The sequence below is a fragment of the Canis lupus genome, chromosome 4, assembly GCF_011100685.1.
Source record: "Canis lupus familiaris isolate Mischka breed German Shepherd chromosome 4, alternate assembly UU_Cfam_GSD_1.0, whole genome shotgun sequence".
Classification (NCBI taxonomy): Eukaryota; Metazoa; Chordata; class Mammalia; order Carnivora; family Canidae; genus Canis; species Canis lupus.
In genome coordinates, this window is record NC_049225.1 from 46,857,462 (window position 1) to 46,880,757 (window position 23,296).

The following is a 23,296-nucleotide window of genomic DNA, read 5'->3' on the forward strand; positions in this document are numbered from 1 at the left end:
AATAATTTTCAAGGGAAATAACAAAAATGTCCTTTCCCACTGAACCCAATTTTGTCTCTTGCCCTATATGCTGGCAACATGCTTAGACTTTGTCTCTTTGTGTGTGTGTACTGCTTTATTTCCCTTCATTGTGAGCAGTCTTATCTACTCCTCCAACAATAGAAATCTCAGGAGAACATTTTCTCTAATCCTACTCCCAACTGTTAGTTCGGTTTGTTTATCTACTTTCTTGACTCACAGCCCAAACCTTCTGTATCAGTTTTGTTCCCAACAAGGGAAGCAGGAAGAGGACTCGTATGGCATTTTTAGAACCATTTGTTATTGTGGCAGTGAGGAATCTGTAACGCTGCACAGATTGTCAGTTTGTCCTGTGATGGGAGAAATGGTAGTTAGACAAATAGGAAATTCATGGTTTGCTTTCTAAAACTCTTCTACATTTTTACAATCATGATGGAAATAAAAGTGACAAAAGCCTGGGAAATGAGAGTCAGGAGTTAAGTGTTGTATCTTCCCTCTTGTTATAAATTATAATCTCAAAGAGAACAGGAGAATGAGTTTACAGCTTCATTTCCCTTTGTTTAACGTTTCTGGCTCACAGATACCCCAATGTATAGGTTTGCCATGCCCCCTCAAATATGTGTATATCACCATTCTCAGCTTTTTCAGCTATAAAGAAAAGAAATAGAGTAAGAGTAACATGAAGGAACTTTCCAGTTCTCCCATTCTGTAAAAGGCTCTATCAAATCAGTAAAATGCTATTGTTTGTCTTCATTAAAATGAACATGATGAACTTTTCTTTACTCTTCTTACTGGAGCTAAAATTCTTGATTTCTGAAAAATTTCTTCATGATATTCATTTCAAAGTGGGATTTACTTTGCTTTGCTCTGGTTAGTTTTAAAGCAGAACTTATTTTAACCAATGTTTTCTTTGTTAATTTTTAAAAAGATCTATTACTGGGGCACCTGGGTGGCTCTGTAGATTAAGTGTCTGCCTTCAATTCAGATTATGATCCCAGAAGCTTCCTGCTTGGTGGGGAGTCTGCTTATCCCTCTCTCTCTACCTCTCCCCCTACTCATAATCTCCTTTTCTCTCTCAAATAAATAAATGAGATATTTCTTAAAGGGTATATTACTACATTGCAGAAAGTTATAAAATACATTTTTGGCATAGGAACCAAGAATTTCTTAAATAAACACAAAGATAATTTCAATATATTTCAGGTGGGTTTTTTCCATATCTTTTTTTGGATGTTTATATAATTATGAGGGACTTATAACATTATTCTGTGTTTCCACATATTATGTAATAAACATTTCATATTTTGCTTCACAGTCCTCAATGCAATTATTCTGGTGCTTAAAATGTTTTAACCATTGAGAGGATATATACTCAAATTTTCTAGTCTATTTCATACTGTTGGACATATAGATGGTTTACAAAATTTTTACTATTAACAAGGTGATTCAATAAACATTCAATAAAAATTGACACAATTTTTTCCTTTATTCAAAATGACTACATTTGTAGCTAAGAAGTTTTGCATTAATGTAAAGTAGTGAAATTATATAGTCATTAATTGTCACTTTTCTCCCCTTTTCCTGGATTACTCCCTCCCTTCCTTAGTTAGTGTAACTTGCAGTTTTTCTCTAAGTCTCAGCCTAACATATCATTTTCTTAGGGAGTCCATTCCTGAGCTTCTCTACACCATAGGCAGCTTCGACAATTGTGCATTTCCACAGTACTTCCTTTTAGTGCTCCTGGATGTTACATGTTTAGTATCACTCTTCTGCAATAGATTCTAAGCATTATGAAGACAGAAAAAAACATCTTTCTTGTTCATCACAATAAGCCAACTACCAGGAACAGAGGATTTTTTTTTCTTTTTTAAAGATTGTATTTATTTATTCATGAGAGATACATAGAGAGAGAAAGACACAGGCAGAGGGAGAAACAGGCTCCTCTCAGGGAGGCTGATGTGGGACTCATTCCAGGGACTCCAGGATCATGCCCCGAGCCAAAGGCAGATGCTCAACCACTGAGCCACTCAGCATCCCGGAACAGGGGACTCCTGATGCTTGGTAGGTATTTAATAAATTGTTGTAAATTTTAATTTGAGAAAAGGATTAATAAGAGAATAAAATGATGTACACATTGACAAGTGACAGAAGAGCTCTACATATTCAAAACCACTTTCTTAAAGTATTTTTACTTGAAGTATTTTAAATCCAACCGCTGCTTTCTAAGTGAAAGATTTCAAGCTCAAAGTAGTTTAATAAAAATAGCCACAGTCTCCATATACATGACTATCAAACCAGTACATTGCTAAAATAGAGACACTCTTTTTTTTTTTTTCCTTAATTCACCAGGGGTGGTTTTTTTTTTTTTTTTTTTTTTTTTCATAGAACATTTCCCAAATTGCTCTCAGTTTTCCTAGCTGGATCCAAGTACACATTAGAAGGAATTTCAACATTGTTTTAGTATTTTCTCAGGCAGGTTACATGGAAGTCCTGTGATAAAATGTTCATATTCTTGCTATAAAAGCAGATAATACAATCAGTAATAAAAAGAAAAATTTTAGGGAAATTCAAATTTAGAAGAACATCACATGAATGCATTTTACGGAAAACAAGAGTATCTCTTTTAAGAGATCTGGCTTTCAAATATAAGGTGACAAGACAACAACAACAACAACAAAGATAATTCACACAAGTTTCTGGGCATCGTGTTCCTGTGGTTTTTACATGAAGTCACAGAGAATCTAAGCCGTATTTGCAGGCCAGTCTAGGATGTAAGAGAAGCCAAGCGAGCTGGCCTGTCTATTCATCTTAGTATATTTTCATCTGTTTTTAAATACTTAAACTTGAATATAAATTTTTTGTATACTTTTTATTGGAGTTTGATTTGCCAACATATAGCATAACACTGAGTGCTCATCCCACCAAGTGCCCCCCTCAGTGCCCATCACCCAGTCACTCCATCCCCCTGCCCACCTCCCTTTCCACCACCCCTTGTTCATTTCCCAGAGTTAGGAGTCTCTTATGTTCTGTCCCCCTTACTGATATTTCCCACTCCTTTTCTCTCCTTTCCCCTTTATTTCCTTTCACTATTTTTTATATTCCCCGAATGGATGAAAATTTTTTTTGATAAAAAGTTTCTGCCACTGACCCATTTTTTTTCTGTAAAGGATCTGAGGCTATCAAAATATTTTACTAAATATGTAACCTCATTAGTTTATTCCTAATGCATTTAACAAACTATGTGGCTGGGACTACAATTTTTAATGGAGATACATTAGGAATAAAACATGACTATCTAAAACATGACACAAATGTGTAAATCTGAAAGATGCTATTTTAGAGTGATCATGTGCCTAGTGATGTGGGAATAAAGCAATAATGCTGCCTTAAAAAAAATCCAGGAAAGATTCATATTTGAGCATGTGCTTGATGATTAAGAGAAGATTTCAAAATAGAGAAGTTCCACAAGGGCATCAAAGGCAACAGACGACTCATATGAAGAACATGGCATAAGATGAACAGTCCGTGTGAAGAGCACAGACACAATGTAGAACATTCCTCATGGAATGTAGGATTTGTGCTGTGTACTGGAAGAGGTAAATTTGAAGTGGTAGTCTGGGGCCATAGTTTGAGGAAGTGCAAGTTTTGGGAACACCTTGAAAGTAAGACAAAACAAAACAAACAAAAAACATTGAACTAGGAAATGGGAGAGTTTGGAGTCAGGAAAACTAGATGGGACTGTCAAAATAATAGAGATGAAAATTAAGGACAACCTAGATTACAAAAGGGAGAGAATCAGAGTAAAGAGCACAGAACAGATTGATAAGTTATTTCTGAGATAGAACATATAGAAGTTTGTGACTGATTGAATGTGAGTTGCAGAGATGAGATAAGAATGATTTTAAATATTCTAAGTTAAAGGGGAATTCCTGCAAAGTCACAGAAAAGTGACAAAGAAAATAACCAGAGACAGACCTAGGTTTGAACAGTCGATTCCACTTGCTAGCCAAGTGATTTTAGACAAATCACTTCACTTTTCTGAGATTCAGTATCCTCTTCTGATTAAAATGAGTGTGTGTGTGTGTGTGTGTGTGTTTTAAGTATTCAAAGAAATAATGTCCCACAAATGTTTCATAAGTACAAATGTTTGACACACTGTGTCCATTAAATCTTTATTATTACAAGTATAGGTTCAGATAATGTAAAAAATGACTTTACTTTAATGTAAAGTCATAAGATGCCCCATTCTTCTTGAAAAAGTGCTGATATTTTCCAGATGGATTAGATGTGAATATCTTGATTTGTATATAATGATTTATCTACTGTTCTCTTGTCCCAACTATGGAATTACAGTGGACTTAACAAATATGTATTCAGTACCGAAACATACCTAGTACCCTTCCAGATGCTCAGGGGACTTACATTAAAAGAGCAGAACTTAAAAAAAATGGGCAGAGAAACTCAAGACACATTTTTCCAAAGACATTTCAATGACCGGTAGGTATATGAAAAAGTACTCAATATCACTAATCATTAGAAAATGCAAACTAAAACCACAATGAACTATCACCTACCACCTATTAAAATAGTTACTAGCAAAAGACAAGAGATAAGACGTGTTGATGAGGATTTGGAGAAAAGGAGGCCTTTGTGCACTATGGGTAGGAATGTAAATTGGTACAGCCAATATGGAGGTTCCAGAAAAAATTAAAAATAGAACCACTATATGATCCAGCAATTCCTCTTTTGGGTATATATCTAAAGAAAACAAAATCACTATGTCAAGGAAACATCTTTAACTTCATGTTCACTGCAGCATTATTTACAATAGCCAAGACATGGAAACAACCTATGTCTCCCGGTGAGTGAATGGATAAAAAGAATGTGATATAAATATACATATGAGTATACAATAAAGAAGGAAATTATGCCATATGAGACAAATGGATTTTGAGGGCATTATGCTAAGTTCAATAAGCCAGACAGAGAAAGACAGACAGATACTATATGATCTCACCTATATGTGGACTCTAAAACAAAAACAAAACTCAAGAAACAAAGAACAAATTCCTTGTTGAAAGAGGTAGGAGGTGGGATAAAGGAAATCGTGAAGATGGTCAAAAGGTACAAACTTTCAGTATTTATATTAATAAAATTAATAAGTGCTAAGGGTATGATGTACAGCACAGTGCCTATTGTTAATAATACTGTATATTTGAAAGTTGCAAAGAGTAAATCTTAAATATTCTCACCATAAGGAAAAGAATTGTAGTTACATGAAGTCACTGATGTCAAGCAAAATGTTGTAATCATTCTGCAATATATATCAAATCACTATGGTGTAAAGTTTAAATAAATACAGTGTGTTGTCAATTATATCTCAATAAAATTGGATTTTTTTTTTAAAGAAAGTAGACAGAACTTGTCCAAAAAAAAGATTTTTTAAAAAGCAGGCAAATAGGAGCTTCTAGGTGGCTCAGTCAATGAAGCATCTGTCTTCAGCTCAGGTCTTGATCCAGGGTATTGGGATGGAGCTCTGTGTCTCTTTGGTCTTGTCTCCTCTGTGTCTCCTGCTCAGGAGGGAGCCTGCTTCTCCCTCTCCCCTTTCCCTCTGCTTCACCCCACCCCCACCCCACTGGTGCCTCTCTTGCTATCTCTTTCTCCCAAATAAATAAATAAAATCTTTTTAAAAAGTAAAAAAAAAAAAAAAAGGTTAAAAACAGACAAACAAAACCCACTTTATTTCAGAGCTTTTTCTAAGTCAACAATTAAAAAATAACTGAACCATATCAAACAACTGAAAACATAAAAAAAATGAAAGTGGTTCTCTTTCAACACGATGGCCAGAAAGTATCTGACACACTCTGAAAAGGATATGATTGATATTGGGATGAATATGAATCCCATAGGATGATGTGGAAGAGTGTATGAGGCCATATGCTGAGTTTGTTTTCAAAAGAAAAGAGGCAGCTAGCTAATTTGGAGTTCTATTTAAGTACCAGGGGTATGAAATCTAAGTTTTCCCTATTAATATCATGTTCTCATTCCTTTTCAAACACTGAATACTCTTTCTGTGTTTCTACATTTTTATTTCATTTCATTTTAAAGATTTATTTATTTATTTTAGAGACAGAGAGAGTTTGTGTGCAGGGGGAGACGCAGAGGGACAGAATAAATTTCAAGCAGACTCCCCAGTAAGCATGAAGCCTCATGTGGGGCTTGATCCCAGGACCCTGAGATCATGACCTGAGCCAAAATTAAGAGTCAGACACTTAACTGAATAAACCACCGAGGTGCCCCGTATTTCTACATTTTTAAATCAAACAACTTTTATGCTGTCCTTCTTGCTAGCTGGTATGTAGGATCTATGGGGTTTGGGCATTTGTCACAGTCATTGAAGCAAAATGAAGACCCTCCAAACACCCTGGGTACACAAGAAATATACTCAAAACATCAATAATGTTAGCAGGGATAAATTACACATAGTGTCACAGATCAGGAGGATAAGATAGGAGACTTCCAAGGGCAAAGTTCCAAATAAGGAATGAAAGCAGAAGAGGCAACGCATGACTCTCCTTTTCCCAGTGATCTTGTTACCTTTTTAGGAAGCTGTAGGGTCTAGAAGAGACTGTAATGTCACAATGGAAAAATAATCTTCTATAATTTACATGTAACTTGTTCATAATTCAGTATTGATCTAGGGCAAGAGACCTCCAAGAACTGTGTCATCAATAAAATCTTCTAAGACTTTTCTTTTTTTTTAATCACTCAGGACCCAAGTGAGTGTTCATGATAGTTGGATTTGTAGCTATTTATTTTCAGAAAGCATGATTCAGAGCCTGATTCACAGAGAGTATTCAATAAACAGCTAGTATTGTAGCAATCCAAGACTGAAAAGATCTCTATTTTTGTGTTTATTTTGAACACTGAAATTATTTATTTTAAGGTAGTTAAAAAGATAAAGATGCTGGAGAGTTTCTCTTGAAAATCACATGATTTTATGTTTCTCATATACTTTCTCTGTAAATGTTTGGTCCCCAAGAGTTAAACAAAACTGTTTTACAAATTTCTTAAATTTGACCCTTATTGTAATATTTTACAGGAGCATCTTATTTATTTCTGATATCTTATTAGAACTGAAACTGCTTAAATCAGACAGTAGTGAATTTATCACACACCCCCCCCCCTTTTATATGTTTTAACACACAATATCAAAAGGTTGAAATGGTTTTTGGCCTCAAATGACTGATTTCTACTCAACAAGGCACAAAAGGACAGAACTCCTGGGCAACTTGATGTGAAATGTGTCATCCACAGGTCAACAGGCTGCAACCACCCAAACTCATTTGTTTAGGCCTGATTAAGTCCAGCAGGGGGAGTATGAAAATGAATTCAAAAGGATCAAACAAGAGAGAAGCATCAGGAAAACCAAGTATCGCATGCTTTCATTTCTTCCTACAATAGGAAGCCGTTGCCCTGTGCTGTCAAGTTCATGAACTTGCTAACAGCTTTTTATAGGAACAGTACATTTTCTACATTTGATCTAAAAGAGACACATCTGACTGTTCACCAGTGTCCACTTGCATCCTGAATTGTGGCAGCATGGAACTCTTCACTGTCTGACATTTTAAAATTGGCCTTGGATACAATGCTTTGTGTGCGGTAAACCTACTGCACTCCAATACTTCCTTGAAAAGGTTGACAAGAAAACCCAAATGAGACCATGTTTCACTGCCTGGTTGTCATTGTATGGTAGAGTACAAGTTGAGTTTGGGGGAAAGTGAGATTAGGAAAGAAAAAGATAAAGCATGTAATTAAAGCACTCATATCAATAAGAAAAATCTATTTAACTTTGATAAATAAGGCAACATTCTTTGTAAGAGATAACATATTTTAATCTTTTAATAAAATATTATGTCTGCTTTAAATATTGGAGTGTTTGGAGTTATGTCCTTTTACTGGTCTTTGTTCCATGCATTGTATACACATTTTGGGAACAAATGGCCTTAGGTAGATGGAGAGTCTATGTTGCCCCCTAGTGGCGTGCGATATTATAACCCATGATCTTGGAGACAGAATTCCAGCCCTGTTGCTCTGTCAGTCTTTGGATCTTGCATATTCCCTGGCTCAATCTTTTTAAGCATACGAGTAGAATTTTCAGCTTGTTTCACTTTCAAAATTTGCTAGTTATAGACTTTGCATCATTTTCTTACCTTTCTCTCAGCCACTGTTTCCTCATCCATTAAATAGGGATATTAATACCACCCACTGCAAGGGGGTGTTTTGAGAACAAAATCTGATAATGCAAGTGAAGTCTATTGTGCAGTGCCTTTCAACAGTGACCATTCAGCAAAAGGCTAGCTCTAATGATAACTAATAGTAATATTCATATAAAACTCACATGTGTGAAAAAAAAGAAGTCCTATGTAGATAGGGCTCCCTATGGAGTTTACTTTTTATTCTGATATATAAAGCTACATTCGTATGTTATCTCCAAGTCTGAAACCAATGAGGTCCCTACCTGTGTAAACTGTCACATCACTTCCTCCACTTAGCTATCTTAGAATTGAACTCTACACACTGTACTAAAATTGCTGTATTGAGAATGAACTAGTAGGCCATGAAATGCTCACACTATGGATCAGGAACAAACACATGATTCACTTCTCTCTTTTTAGAAACTGTCACTTTTGAAAGGCCACACAAAGTGACAGAAGTAATATGAAGGCAAATCTTATTTCACATTGCACTGGCAGATAGATATAAAATATCTATCCCAATAATTAATTCCTCAGCTGCCTCTGCCTCCTATTCTACAATAGATAATTCCATTAAATGTGCTGAGCGCATATGCTAGAGGCTCTTTGCTGCAATTTACACACATCGCTTCCTCACTCCTTTCATGAAATTTTAAATGGCGAAAAGAAATAAACACTCTGATTACCTATATGTCTGATAAATGAATGCCGCAACAAAATTTTACAGCTAAAAAGGTTATTTACTTAAGTGAGATTTTTTTGTGCATTGAAAGGTCAGATTTTTTTCTTCCATTGCTGTGAAATTGCTTCTGCTTTTTAGCAAATCTTCTAAGACGGCTCTTCTCCTTGCAGTGTTGACAAGGACACGAGAAGGATGTGGCCTGAGGAAATCAAATGAGCAGCATAAAATCCTGGCTGGAATCGCAGGCAGCCCACAGTTTGTGGTTTTTGAAAGTCTGTCAAAAAAGTTGCGTAATATGAAAGTGGAGACAGGACTTCTGAACAAAAATCAATAGCTGGATCTTTTGAACTGCCCATGTACAAAGTTCTAATGAAAATGTCCTTGAGGGGAGTTTTAATAGTGGACTTTGAGATCAGTTTCACCACTGGTCTGATAACACTACAGAGCATTTGAAGTTTTCAAAGAATCCAAGCCCTGGAAAGTTTGGCTCAAACACTAAGGATGTAAATGCCTCTGAGGGGTCTGAGAAATAGCAACCCACCGCTGAAGAATATACGATGTATGTGTTTCCTGAACCATGTCAAATTTTAGCCACGGGATACAATTTACTTCAAGGGGGTTGATAGCTCTCTAAAAAGCGGCACTCCATGTTCAAGCTAATAATTGATCAGGCACCAGGTACCATGTAGTAAAGGCGTAAGGATGACTAAAAATAAATCACACAAGAGAGCTGATTAGAAGATATACTTCCTAAATACGTTTGATTTAATCTTCTGACCATATGGGTGCTCATATCATATTCATTCATAGTGTTTTCCTCTTTTTGTTTCATTTTCTTTCTTTCTTTGTTCATCTTGATTCAACCTAGAAAATTATAAATGACTCTCAAAGCTGCCATGGTACAATGTACAAAGTGGAAATTAACACTTCAGGTTGCTCACTGCCAATTGTTTTCTTTTCTCATCTCTAAATCTTAAACACAAAAATATCCATTACTTGTGGATGAAAAATTCTTAGCATATCGGGAAAAATCAAACAAATAAGCAACCTTTATACACACTAGCATTCACAAAATCTATCCTCCAAAATAAGAAACATTTCAGTTTTCAGTTGATCTGTTTTTGGAAAAATTATATTTAAGCCATCCTTGAAAATGCCAATGGACTTACCCAACAAAGACAAGCAAAACTGTTTTTGTGAGGTGAGCACTAAAGAAAACTGATTTTTCTCTGTTCCCCACTCTGCCAAACCCCTGCTCCACAAAGAACACAGCAATAGTTTAAAAATAAAATTAGCAACTAGTATTTAGAGGGTTATATCGCTGATTTAAACTATTTTTAATGTTAAGTAAATAAACTACAGTTATTTGGCTATTAAGATAACTTGGATAGAAATGATACTTTTTATGACTATTAATTATTCATCAAAGTCACAATGACTAAACTGAAATTTTTTCTTCCTATTATTTCAGACAAATTTTACAAGGTGAATAGAATATATTAAAAACAGAGGGAATTGAGTAACTTGTCCCACATTGGGATTCAAACTCAAACTATTGACTTGTGAACTCAAGCTCTCAGTCAAGGTGTCGGCATACCTCCTCTGCAAACTCCAAGATCGGCTCTTCAGACTCCAACAAAAACAGGACAGATTATATCAACTATCAGCTCCGTGTTAGACTATCAGCAGCCTTCAGTGATGCTGTGAGTCTCAGTATTAGTTACTGTCTTAAACGAGGCTCCCAAGGAGTAGAGTTTGAAAAAGAAAAAGAGGCTCATGCAGGTGATTTATTGATGGAGTGCTCTTGGAAAAAAACCAACAACCACAAACCCACATGAAGGTAAGAAGAGCAGAAAAGAGAAAAAAGCCAAGCAAAATGTGGCTAAAATCTACCCTCAGCCTGACCTCACAGGGAGCTCTGGAGCATGAGGAATATCACAGAGCTGGTCTATCTTGACACAAGGGCCCAGGCATCATCAGTCATATACTGACTCTTGTCTGCAATAGTAGCAGGGGGGAGGGGCATAAACTCATAGGTGTCTCTATGTAAAGTGATTCCCAACAGACAAGGGCATTTCTCCAGAGAAAAATATTTCTGTGAGCCACTTAGCATCAATAATCACAACAGCTGGGAGAAAGGTGTCCTGTCAAACAAATAATGTGGAAAGGATAACAACAGCTTCTGCTACAGGTAGAAGACAAGGTAGAAGGCTGCTTGACAGAGAATATCATCAGTGTACTTTGTTTTCTGGTGTAACTACCAGTAACCTGCAAGATGAAACTGGCTTCTTCTCCCAATCTACTACTAATGCTGTTTTTCATTAAATTCTTCTTAACCTGTTAAGGTCTCTGGTATCTCAATAGTAAAATGTGCTTTGTGGACCAAAGTATCTCTAATGTGGATTTATAGCTGTTTTTTTTTCTTTTTTAAAAGATTTTATTTATTTATTTATTTATTTATTTATTTATTTATTTATGTATTTATTTATCTGAGAAAGAAAGTACACTCTTGAGTGGAGGGAGGGGGCAAATAGGGAGAGAGAGAGAGAGAATCCCAAGCATCCAAGCAGACCCAAGCTGAATGTGGAGCCTAACAGGGGGAAGGGGCTAGATTCCATACCCCAAGACCATGATCTGGGTCAAACCAAGAGTCTGACATAAACAACTGGGCCACCCAGGTGTCCATGGATTTTAGATTTTAAAATTATGGTTCAATATTCAAAAACTTCTCCCTCGAATATTTTTTTTCTTCCTGGAAACAAATGTTTAATAATTCCCACTTCCTATGTCTAAGGTCTAAGAGTAAGTTTCCTAAATTAAGAATTAGGTTCCTGAAGGAATAGGAATTTCCTTTTTACCATGGGAATAATCTGCATTTTATGTGCTATTCACCTGCTATTCACATCTCTGTAGATTTTATGAAGTTACTGCCAAGTCAGTTGCCCTTATCCACTTTAATATTTTTCATAAAATTGGCCTCAAGGAATGTGTTCTGTAGATCAATAATTAGAGTCTACACCAGCATTTTCCCAATCAATTCTGAAAAGAGAATTTATCTTTGAATCATATTCCTCCAGGTTTTATCATATCACACTTTCCTTCCTGCATTTCCAGTCATTGCCATCACTTGCATCACATGTTTAATCCTTGATGGCTATGTTATATTTGTTCCATTCCTCTCCCTTGATCCATTTTATGTGTTGCAAGATGTCCTTCTGCAGCTGCACTTGTTTATAGAATCCCATCCACTAAAAATAGGAAACAGACAAATGAAAAGAAGAAAGAAAAATGTAAAAACAAATCACCATGGCGGCAGGGGGCAGGAAAAGAAAAGGTAACTGTTAGGTGATGGATATGTTAACTAGCTTGATTATAATGATCATTTCACAATATGTGATGTGCCAAACCATCAGCTTGCACACCTGAAGTATATATAATTTCTATTGTCAATTATGCTCAATAAAGCTAAATAAAATAAAATGATTTTAAAATGAAAGACAAAAACAAAAAACAAATAACCCCTCAAAGTTATTTTACCTTGGCATTAAACGACCTCCAAAAAAATGTTTCAAAGCTTTGTTATAACTTTATCTACAAGAGAAGTTATACTGTAGGGTTAAGGACATGGATTGTGCAGACAGACTGGGTTAGAATTACTGCTTTGCCAGTAATTGCTGTGTGACTGTGGAAAAGTTACTCCACTTTTCTCTGTTTCATTTATTTCAACTACAAAATAAAAATAATGTAAGTACCTACTGTACTGGAATGTCATGAAAGCTAAAAGAGTTAACAAATGCAAAATGTTTAATCAGTCCTTAACACATAATAAGGACCCAATAAAAATTATTATTATTATCTCTGTTTCAAACAGATCTGTTCAATATCTAGAAATATTCCCTATAAGTTTTCAAATATTAAAAAAAGTTTTCAAATATTCATTTCCTTATTAATTTTCAACAGCTATTTATTGAGCACCTAACATGTACAATTAACCGAGTACCAGTTTAATGGTATTTAAAAAAAAAAGAAAGAAAGAAAGGATTCTGCCTTTATCTAAGTTATAGTCACAAAGTAAAGCAGACATTAAGTAATGCCAATAACTGTCCACATGCCCATTCTCTCACGTGGAATAGTTTCCTTCTCATTCTCTACCTATTGATTGCTAATGCTAGCTCAAGGAGTTTACCTGGAAGAGAGTGGTCCAGACAAATAAAATTTTTATACTGAATGTTGCACAGTATTATACTACTCAATCATGTTCTATTGTGTTATGGAGTTATGCTTTTATACATTCTTAGATCTTCTTCTAGACTGTAAACAGCAGTCCTGAAGGTAGAGACCAAAATATTCTCTTGTGTTTTTCTTCAAATTCCTATCAATGTCTTAAATCAAAACTGTGAAAAAAATATGAATTGGCTAGTGATCAATCTTTAAATCTATCGCCTTAGACAGAGATTGCAGCCTAATGGTCTGTTGCCAATATTTTCTACCCTCCTTTCTAGTGGTGAAGGAATAGTCCTGCTCATTAAAGAAAGAATATGAGTGACTCAGATCTGTTCATTTGGCAAAAGAAAACTTAAATGAGAAGAACCAGAGGATACAGAAGACTAAATCTCTGATTTCTTCAATGTAAAGAAACAGAAAACCTAAAGTCCTTGTTGCTGCAAGTACAGCCTTTCTTCAAGCTGGAGCTCTTTCTTCAAGATGGAGAAGAATTTGTCTATCTTAGAGCTGGTCAAACAGATTTCAAAGACCTAGGATAAAGGGCATCATTAACTTCAGATCTTGGGCAAGCAAAGGGATTTCTTAGAACATCTATGATTCTTGCCATAGAAGCAGAATTCTAGTCTGCCACAACAGCTATCACACATACTTATAGCTCTGGCTCAAGAAACATGCCCTTATTTCATTTCATCCCACTCTCTGGCCATGGATAGGACATGAGTCCCAGATTCCTCTCATCTCAACCCCCACTCTTTATACAACCCCCACTCCCCTGCTCTTAGAGCCTTGGATTCTTGGACCACTTTGGTTTCACCCCAGCTGGGAATACTCAAGGATTTGCATCCTTTATGTACTTTATTTTTAGGGGCTTACTTTAGCCAGGCATCATTCTATGAACTCAAGATATAACCAAAAATAAAAGAGACAATTTATAAGACCCATAAGAACCTCATACTCAAGTAGAGGAAGGCTAAAATAAATAAATTACTGAATAATTTATATTCAAATTTATATATAAATAATATATGTAGGGACTTATGAAAGCTGAGGAGAAGAAGAGACAGGATAAAAGAATGTAAAATGCCAGCTAGACAGTAGTAGGGTGGAGGGAATAATCAGTATTGCATATGGAGTGGTCTGGGAAGGCCCCTTTTTTTAATTCAGTAGTAAAAAATCCAGAATCCATAATTACATTTCCTGAATATGAATCTCAGATCCATCATTAACTAGTCTTACAATCTTTGGATTTTTTTTCAGATTTTAGTATCTTACTTTTAAAAATTCAATGTAAAATAATCTCAACTGTGTAAAGTACTGTAAGGATTAAATAAAATGGTATATGCCCAACACTTGGAAAAGGAGCCTAGCATATATAAAATACTCCACAAATACTCACTATTGCTGTATTGCTATTAGATCACATCTAACTGCCAACTCTTCAAAAATCTTAAAGAGCATAACCCACTCTTTCATAAGAGTTGGATCATATTTGGAGAAAAAGTGATTTGAGGCAGTTTAACTTAGTATCTTATTATCTAGGAACCTTTAGTTTTCTTTTTCATGAAGGATATGATACAGTTAAAATACATCCATACAATCTAAGGTATATTATGTAGCATGATCCAACTCCCACGGGAAAGAATTAGGGAAACTAGTTGCAAGAGAAAAGAAATAAAACTCTCCACATTAGGAATACTTCATTTACTAAGTGCTATACATGGACTTGGATTTCTGCATAAATGCTTTAAAAAGTTGTGAAGGTGATTCCTATTATTCCATTTTGCATAATAGGATAATATCAGCTATGCACAAATTCAAGCCTCAAATTAATAGGCATTCTCAGTGACCTCTTGTGATTTACTTCCCTGCAGATGCTGAGGAAAACAAGCAAAATCATAATTTCTTACTTTAGTCATTAGAGAATACAATATTGTTTCCATACCCTCCATCAAGGAAGATAATTCCAATGGACTGTCTCTTTCATCTATAATGCACTTGAGTCAATTTAATAGCAAGCATGAAAGAAAGTAAGAAATTGATCATCACCTGCTTCTTGGTTATAAAGTCCACTTTCTTTCCTGGTGAATATTCACTTAGCTCTAATTGAATTAGTACTTAAATACCACAGTTGAAAAAAAAAGTCTGGAGAGATTTTCCACCCCCACCATTAAAATATTTTGTTTTAACTACAAAGTATGTCATGGTTTCCTAGCAGTGTAACAAATGTATAAGGTAGAAATATAAGTGATTTAAGGGCAATTAGAAATGAAAAATATTTTTGCCATTATTCTCATTCACTAATCCATTTTGAAACACAAAATGCAAATCCACATGGGGATGCTTAATATAAAACAATGAAAAATGAATGAAATGAATTTTTCATTATGTTTTTCAAACCAGCATAATATACAAAGAAGCAAGTTTTGTGATCTACTAAAAACAAATCAAAAAGACCACCAGAAAATTAAAATAAAAAAACAGTAGAATTATTTTTAAAAATGCAATTTAAAGTCAAATAAATTGTCAATTAGTTGTATTTGAACAAAGTAAACAGATGTAGTTCAAAAGGGCTAAGTCTACCTTTTAGTATAAAATAACTAGCAAACTCCTTGTATAAAGGACATTTGAATGTTGATATAATTTAATAGAAAAGATAAGTAATAGTCCACTCAGTCAGGAAGTATTGTGTAACACTATGCTTCTCTATCAATTATTAGTAACATGATGATCTATATCATACTCTCTCTTTAAATAGATGGAATCCAGTTTCATTATAATTATTGAATTATAATATTGATAATGTTTATTGAGGCCAATAATATACTACATAATACTTTATTAATAGTGGATTTGCTCTTCAACATCTAACAAGTTTTTAAAGAACGCCCTGCCAAAATTTCTCCCCATAGCCAAATGCTCTCAAATCTGCTTCCATGGAAATCCTGACCTGGCCAGTAATCCATCAAAGATCAAAGCAATAGAATCCTACAAACAACCTGATCTGGACAAGCTTGGACAGGGTGGAAGGACCTGTAACCTTTGAAACTGAACAGAGCCTCTGAAACCAATAGCTTTAGACTTTGAAGTTGCATGGCTTATGGAAGTAAAAAAGAAATCAGCTTATTGCAGGAGGGGAGAAGGCAGAGTAGGAGAAAGAAGAGCAAATACATCTTCCTAACTGTGAATTAGTGATCTTCCCTAATAAGGAAGAAATGATTTCAATTTGTGGATAATTTTCCATTAGATATCTTCCTTTTAGCACCAAATGTGAACACCTTCTCTTCTTACATCTTATCTTACCACCATACAATGAAACACAGGAGACTTGTTGAATATGTCTTAGAGAGCCCTAAACTGGCCTTTAAAGGTAATAATTCAAGTAATACTTTGCAAAATTAGAAAACTACTGTTTAGCAAATCTGACTGGTTGATTATTAGCAATTGCACGTAGTTGGACCAAAAAAGGAAAGATCAAAATAAAGGATAGGGAGCCAGAAATTCTAATTTTTGTGGAAATATAGTATAGGACACTCCAGTAAATTGGCATGGAGCAGGTGCCAGTGGACTAGAGCACTTCAACTTTACAGATATTTGTTACACATTATTTCATTTCTCTGGCAGCAAGTAAATCCTGATAAAAAGAATGAACATATCAACAAAAAAATGATATGGAAAGATATCCAAGATGTATTAAGTAAAGTAAATAAGCACATTGCTAAACTGGGTCTCATTTTTATAAAAGTCTATTTATTAGTGGTCATATAGAGCAAAAACCTAGCTAACTATATGTGGGAACTATTAGGAGTAATTAACAATTATCTCGGAGTGAGATTATGGAAGTCTTTAAATTCCTGTGTTATATTTTCAGTGTTTATTTTGTAATATGAGTGTTACTTTGATAATCAGGAAAAAATGTACTTTAATTTAAAAAATTATAATAAATTATGGAATTGCCAACAACTCCATCTTTTAGAATAGAGAAAAAAGGCAAGCTAACTTCTATTCTGAGCAATAGGGAGCTAGCTGGGTAAGTGAAAGAGAGGAGACTTCTTTCTTCATCTCTCATTCTCTTTCTTTCTCATTTTCATTTTTTTGACTTATTTTTTCCCCCACAGGATCTTTTCCATTCTATATTATCCATGTGACTTAATTTTAATTCCTATCTTACAAATAAGAATAAATGAGACCCAGAGTTATTCAATGATATATTCCTGAACATAGATCCAACAGGGAAGTCATCAAGAATTTGAATTCAGGTCTTAAAATCTATACTAGGAAGTTTTTCCTTTAGTCTACATTATAAAATAAAACATGTTACCTTAACGTTATTATATTCAAGTAAGGGAGTCTGGAGCATAGTTAAATCTATTTAAATCTGATTTCATAAAATAATAGGGAAAAAAAAGTTAGGTAAAACCCATTGTTTCAGACAGAAGAAGCTACTGCAAGTGTTTTGAGACACTTAGAAAAATAACATGCGACAGTACAATTAGGATGGATCCTAATGAAGAGGAAATCAGGAATTCACTGAAAATGAACTCCACAGCAGGATACAAAAGGATCAGAACCTTCAGGAATGAAGAGAAATGGTTGCTTGGATTATAAAAATGGTAATAGGAAAACTAAAGCTCAAAATGAATTAAGCTGATGAATAATGCTAACTGCAACAATTGACGATTTTGTAATATTCAAAATAGGAACAACTCCCAGGCAAAGAACTGATGCTTGATGAAGTGCAAATGGTATAATATAGTCAAATACTATTTTTGTTCAATATTATTTGTCAAGAAAATTATCTTCAGACTGGAAAATGTAGAGCAATAATTGAAGCCCAATTAAGTGGATAAATTATTTTTAAGCCTATCTAAATGAGTTCAGATACAGATGAGTTGCATTCCAGGGTCCTGAAAGGACTTATGAATGTAATTGTGGGCAGATAGGCAAATTTTAAAAAGTATTTTATATGAGGATTTTTTTAAATTTTTTATGCATTTATGATAGTCACAGAGAGAGAGAGAGAGAGAGAGAGAGAGGCAGAGACACAGGCAGAAGGAGAAGCAGGCTCCATGCACCGGGAGCCCGATGTGGTATTCGATCCCGGGTCTCCAGGATCGCGCCCTGGGCCAAAGGCAGGCGCCAAACCGCTGCGCCACCCAGGGATCCCTTATATGAGGATTTAAAAAAAAAACATTTTATTTATTTATTCATGAGAGACACAGAGAAAAAGAGGCAGAGACATAGGCAGAGGGAGAAGCAGGCTCCATGCTGGGAGTCTGATATGGGACTCGATCCTGGAACTCCAGGATCACACCCTGAGCTGAAGGCAGACGCTCAACTGCTGAGCCACCCAGGTGTCCCTGTATGAGGATATCTTTTAAAACATGAAAAATCTGGGATGAAATAAACTGTTGGCCAGAAAGTTGTAATTGACTGAAAATGTCAAAAAAGCATGATATATGAGTATTTAGGTAAGCAAGGAATAGTATGCAATACCAAACTGCTTGTGTAATGACTAGCTTATTATATTTTTGGTAATGGAACTAGACTGATAGAAAATTATATAAACACAGTATATAATGAGTTAAGAAGGTATCTAACAACATATTTCATGATATTCTTATAGAACATGCTTGAGAGGCATGCTTTGATAATGATGTAACTAGGTAGGTTTACAGTTGGTATTAAATCCTTAAGTGTCCTGATAAAAGGATAGGTGACAACCTGGAAAAAAATTATGTAGTGTTGTAGTGTATAATTTCACTTCTAAGTCTGTATGAACATATCCTTGTACCAGTCAACATTTGCTGGATGACTTACATAAGGACATTTACCCAATGCTAATTATGCTAAATTTGCATATGACTCTAATTTGGAAGATCTAATAATGAGAATGATAGATCAAATCTAATGATGATGATTAATCAGTAAATGCAATTTCTGCACTTTGATCTATTAATAAACTGTAGAAGTAGAGAATAGATGAGACTTGGTATATATGTGTGGGGAATACATACAAATATATATGCAATCATAGGGAACATCTCTTTTTGCATGCCCCCAATATGTACTCTCCATCTAATAGTATCATGGTTTTGCATCAAAGAACCAGTTTGCTCAACTCATAGGGCAATATCTGATGCTTGATTTCTGACCCCATTTCTGGGCCCCAGGATGTGAGCATGTGATTAAAGGCAGAGAGTGAGAAAGCTGAATCTCTATAGGTACAGGGATTAATACAAAGTTAGGAAAGTAGCTCAGATGGATGAAACCATCTCTATGATTTCTAGTAGAACTGTTGAGAAGAAGATTCTTTCTACTGAGGTTGTTCAGCTGTAGGAATATATATCTGGGGCTTCTGGCAGCTATCTTAGTAACCTATGGGAATAACTTGCCAGAGGATCATGCCAGCATAAAGGAAAGCCAAACTGGGAGTTGATAAGACATGGATTCCTGATGGCATTGTTTTAAACTAGGGTCTAGATTTGCCTAAACACAGAGATCATACTTGGAATATTATTTACAATCCTGAGTCATGTGTTCCAAATATAACTAAGACAAACTGAAGAATATGACATAGTGAATTCAATCATCTTGTGATAGGTTAAATGAGCTAATTGCTAAAATTTGCTTTGAAACCTTAAGTTTTATTTCAAAAATTATTAAAATTTATTATCGTAAAATGTCTACTTAAAGCCATCTTATTATTTCTGATTAAGAATTACATTTGCTCCTATGAAAAATTCTGATGGGGCTCTTAGTTCATTATTTTAAAGACTCAATTCTTTCATTAAATAAACTATTACTGCATGAGAGCTAGATATCAAAAATATCTTAATTTGAGTAACATGTCATGTGGGTATTACTGTAAGTTTTAACACGACTGCCCATGTCAAAATAAATTCAAGAAGTTTTAAAGGAGAATTCAGTAAGATTATTAAAAATACATTCCAAACCCCTTTATTTACAAAAAAAAATATACAGAATGATAGGTTATTAAGTAATTTGAAAGAATGCATGCAAAAACAAAGTGCTGTTATAATTAATATAGAATGTTTTAAATTAAGAAAATAAAAAGGTAAACAAAAAGAGAAAAATTCCCCTACCTAAAATGGAAATGTATCATGCTACAGAAAATAATTACTCATTAAACATATTTGACAATTAAATTATATGAAAATAAAAATTATTGTAATTTAATAATGAGATTATTTTGCCCATTGGACAAAGATTGTTAAACTGTATTGTTTTCTTCCCATCAACTGATAGGAGCACAAATTGATAAAATATTTTTTAAAGCAATTTAATAAATTTATCAAAGCTCAAAAATGATCATATTCCTTGACTTGGTTATCACACTATTTAGATTTAATCCCGAAAAAAATCAGCATTCAGAAAGATATTTGTTGTAGCATTATTTATACTACTGAAAATGCAGAGCAGACTATTCAGAAAGAGAAAAAAAATTAAGATTTTATTTATTTATTTATTTATAAGAAGCGCAGAAAGAGAGGCAGAGACATAGGCAGAGGGGGAAGCAGGCTCCACGTCGGGAGCCTAATGGGGGACTGGATTCCAGGACCCCAGGATCATGCATGACCTGAGCCAAAGGCAGATGTTCAACTACTGAGCCACCCAGGTACACTGAGAAAAAATATTTTAAATTGTATTTTTTATTTATACAATTGGATGCTATATTACCATTAAAAGTCATTGTCCTCAAAAAACATAGATAAATACACATTGCTAAATTTAAAATATATATATATATATAAATGATATGATTCAAAATTTTATGTTAAAAATCTGACTTTTAAGTATTTCAAATTGCTGCAAATAGATATGTCAAAGTATATTTTTATTTGAGTACATGTGGTTTTCTTTTGTAAATATTATCACACAGTAAGAAAATTCCCCTATCCTAAACATAGAATTTGATGAAATTTCTGAAACCAACTTGGACCTCTCCCAGGCCCTACATCGGAAAATAGGTAGTTACTTATGTAACTTAGTTACTTACTAGAATGACTTCTAATACCATGAATTAGTTCTGCCTGTTTTTGAATTTTATATAAATGGAATAATGTTATATGCACTCTTTTGTCTGATACTTTGGCTCAATACCATATTCATGAAATGTATCCATGTTGGTGTATGAAGTTGCAATTTTCCATAAAGCATTATCATTGCTTTATTGTATTTCATTCTGTGAATGCACCATAGTACATTTGTGTATCAATTCTACTGTTGCTGAACATTTGAGTAGTCTCCAGTTTTAATTACTGAGTGCTGCTATGAAGATCCTCAATGTTCATATTTTGCAAAGGATGTATATATGCATTTCTGTTGGTTATAGTTTTAGAAGTAGATGCATAGGCTCATAGATCATGGCTATGATCAGCTTTACTAAATACTGCTAACAAGTTTTTAAAATATTTTTGCCAATTTATACTACCACCAGCAGGATTCTTGTTTCTCTACATCCTTGTCAACATTTGACATCATTTTTTGTCTTTTTTTAATTCTTCCCCAGCCATAGTAGTGGGCATGTAGAGGTAGTGGTTTGGTTTTATTTTGTTTTAATTGGCATATTTTTGATGATTGGTGAAACATAATTGGACGTGATTTTAATTTTCTTCCTTATATTGTTTTGTAATTTTAAATATCTACTATGAGTAAGTATAAATCTAATAATTACCAACAAAAATTTCTAAACAAATGCGCATGTATTGCTTTGTACTGTACCATTTTTTCTTTTTTTTTTTTAAGATTTTATTTATTTATTCTTGAGAGACACAGAGAGAGAGGCAGAGACACAGGCAGAGGGAGAAGCAGGCTCCTAGCAGGGCGCATGATGCGGGACTTGATCCCAGATCCTGGGATCACGCCCTGAGCTGAGGGTAGACACTCAACCCTGAACCACCAGGCATTCCTCATTTTTCTGAAATCAACTCTTGCCTGTACATTTCATATCAGAAATAAGACTGCAACTACAGCAACAAGGATAACAATTCTTATTGTATAATCAGCTATCTAGCTTAGAACAGAATATCTGAATTTGGAAATGCCAGTTACAAGATTATTTTTTTCAAATCTTTTACTCATTATGTGAAGACTTGGCATAACTTATTTCTTATGGCAGAAAGAAATTAAGAAGTGGACTGATGTTTTCCTCCCACTAATTCAATTCAAACTATAGCTCTTGCTATAAGGTTAAATAAATGTATATTCCAATACATACTTTTTACAGTTTATGCATATTTAAGATAGGCATATATATAACCACTTCAAAACATATATGGGTTTTTAAATGAATAAGTATTATAAACTATTACAAAATGTCTATACAATTTATTATATTAAATGCTCTTCAATGATATCAACTATATAAAACTTGTTTTGCATTAATATTATAATCAAATGAGTTTAGACCATATATTTCCCTGGCAAACTCCTCCATAATAATGCCTAAATAATGTTGAGCCACACTAGTTTTAAATGATCTGGGTTCTAACACTTTTCACTAACAAAGATTTCTGCTTGACCAAATCATTTATGGAGTTATGGGAGAGAGCTGACTCTTCCACCTTCCTCTATCATGACATATTTGTCTAAAAAGCTGTCATTCTTCTATACTTTCTCTCAGAGTGCAGAATGCTGGTTCAGTAAAATATCAGGTTTTCATAGGTTGGGAGGTGAGGAGAAGGAAAAAGCAAGGAGATGTATTCATTTTCTTCATTGATATTTAACTATAAAACTTGTTAGTAGAAAGATGGAAATTGTTTCTGAGAAATATAGTCAAAGAAACTATTCACTACAAAGGACACACCAAAATGCCAGCAAGTATAAACGAATATTCCCAAAGCTTAAATTAGTGGGTACTTTTAAGAAGTACCTTTATCTTTCTTATGCATAAAAGAAGATCCTTCAGTGAAGATATTTCCTCTTATCCTTTAGAATGCCACTTTGGAGACATTAGAAAAGATTTTTATTTTTATGTATTTATTTTTTTATAGCAGGGGTTACTCGCTTAAGGAAGAAAAGCATCATTGTGTGTGGAAGGATGTCTGATACGTTATAAAGCAAATGAAAAGATTATGCAATATTTTTCATATAA

At 34.3% G+C, this 23,296-nt stretch overlaps 1 long non-coding RNA gene across 1 annotated transcript; it reads left to right on the forward strand.

Moving 5' to 3' along the window:
- The first annotated feature begins 3,607 nt into the window (after window positions 1-3,607).
- On the forward strand, window positions 3,608-11,289 carry LOC111095714. Its single transcript, XR_005357617.1, has 3 exons — window positions 3,608-3,680; window positions 4,372-4,515; window positions 10,430-11,289. It is a non-coding gene; the product is annotated as an uncharacterized LOC111095714 (long non-coding RNA).
- Window positions 11,290-23,296: the final 12,007 nt, after the last annotated feature.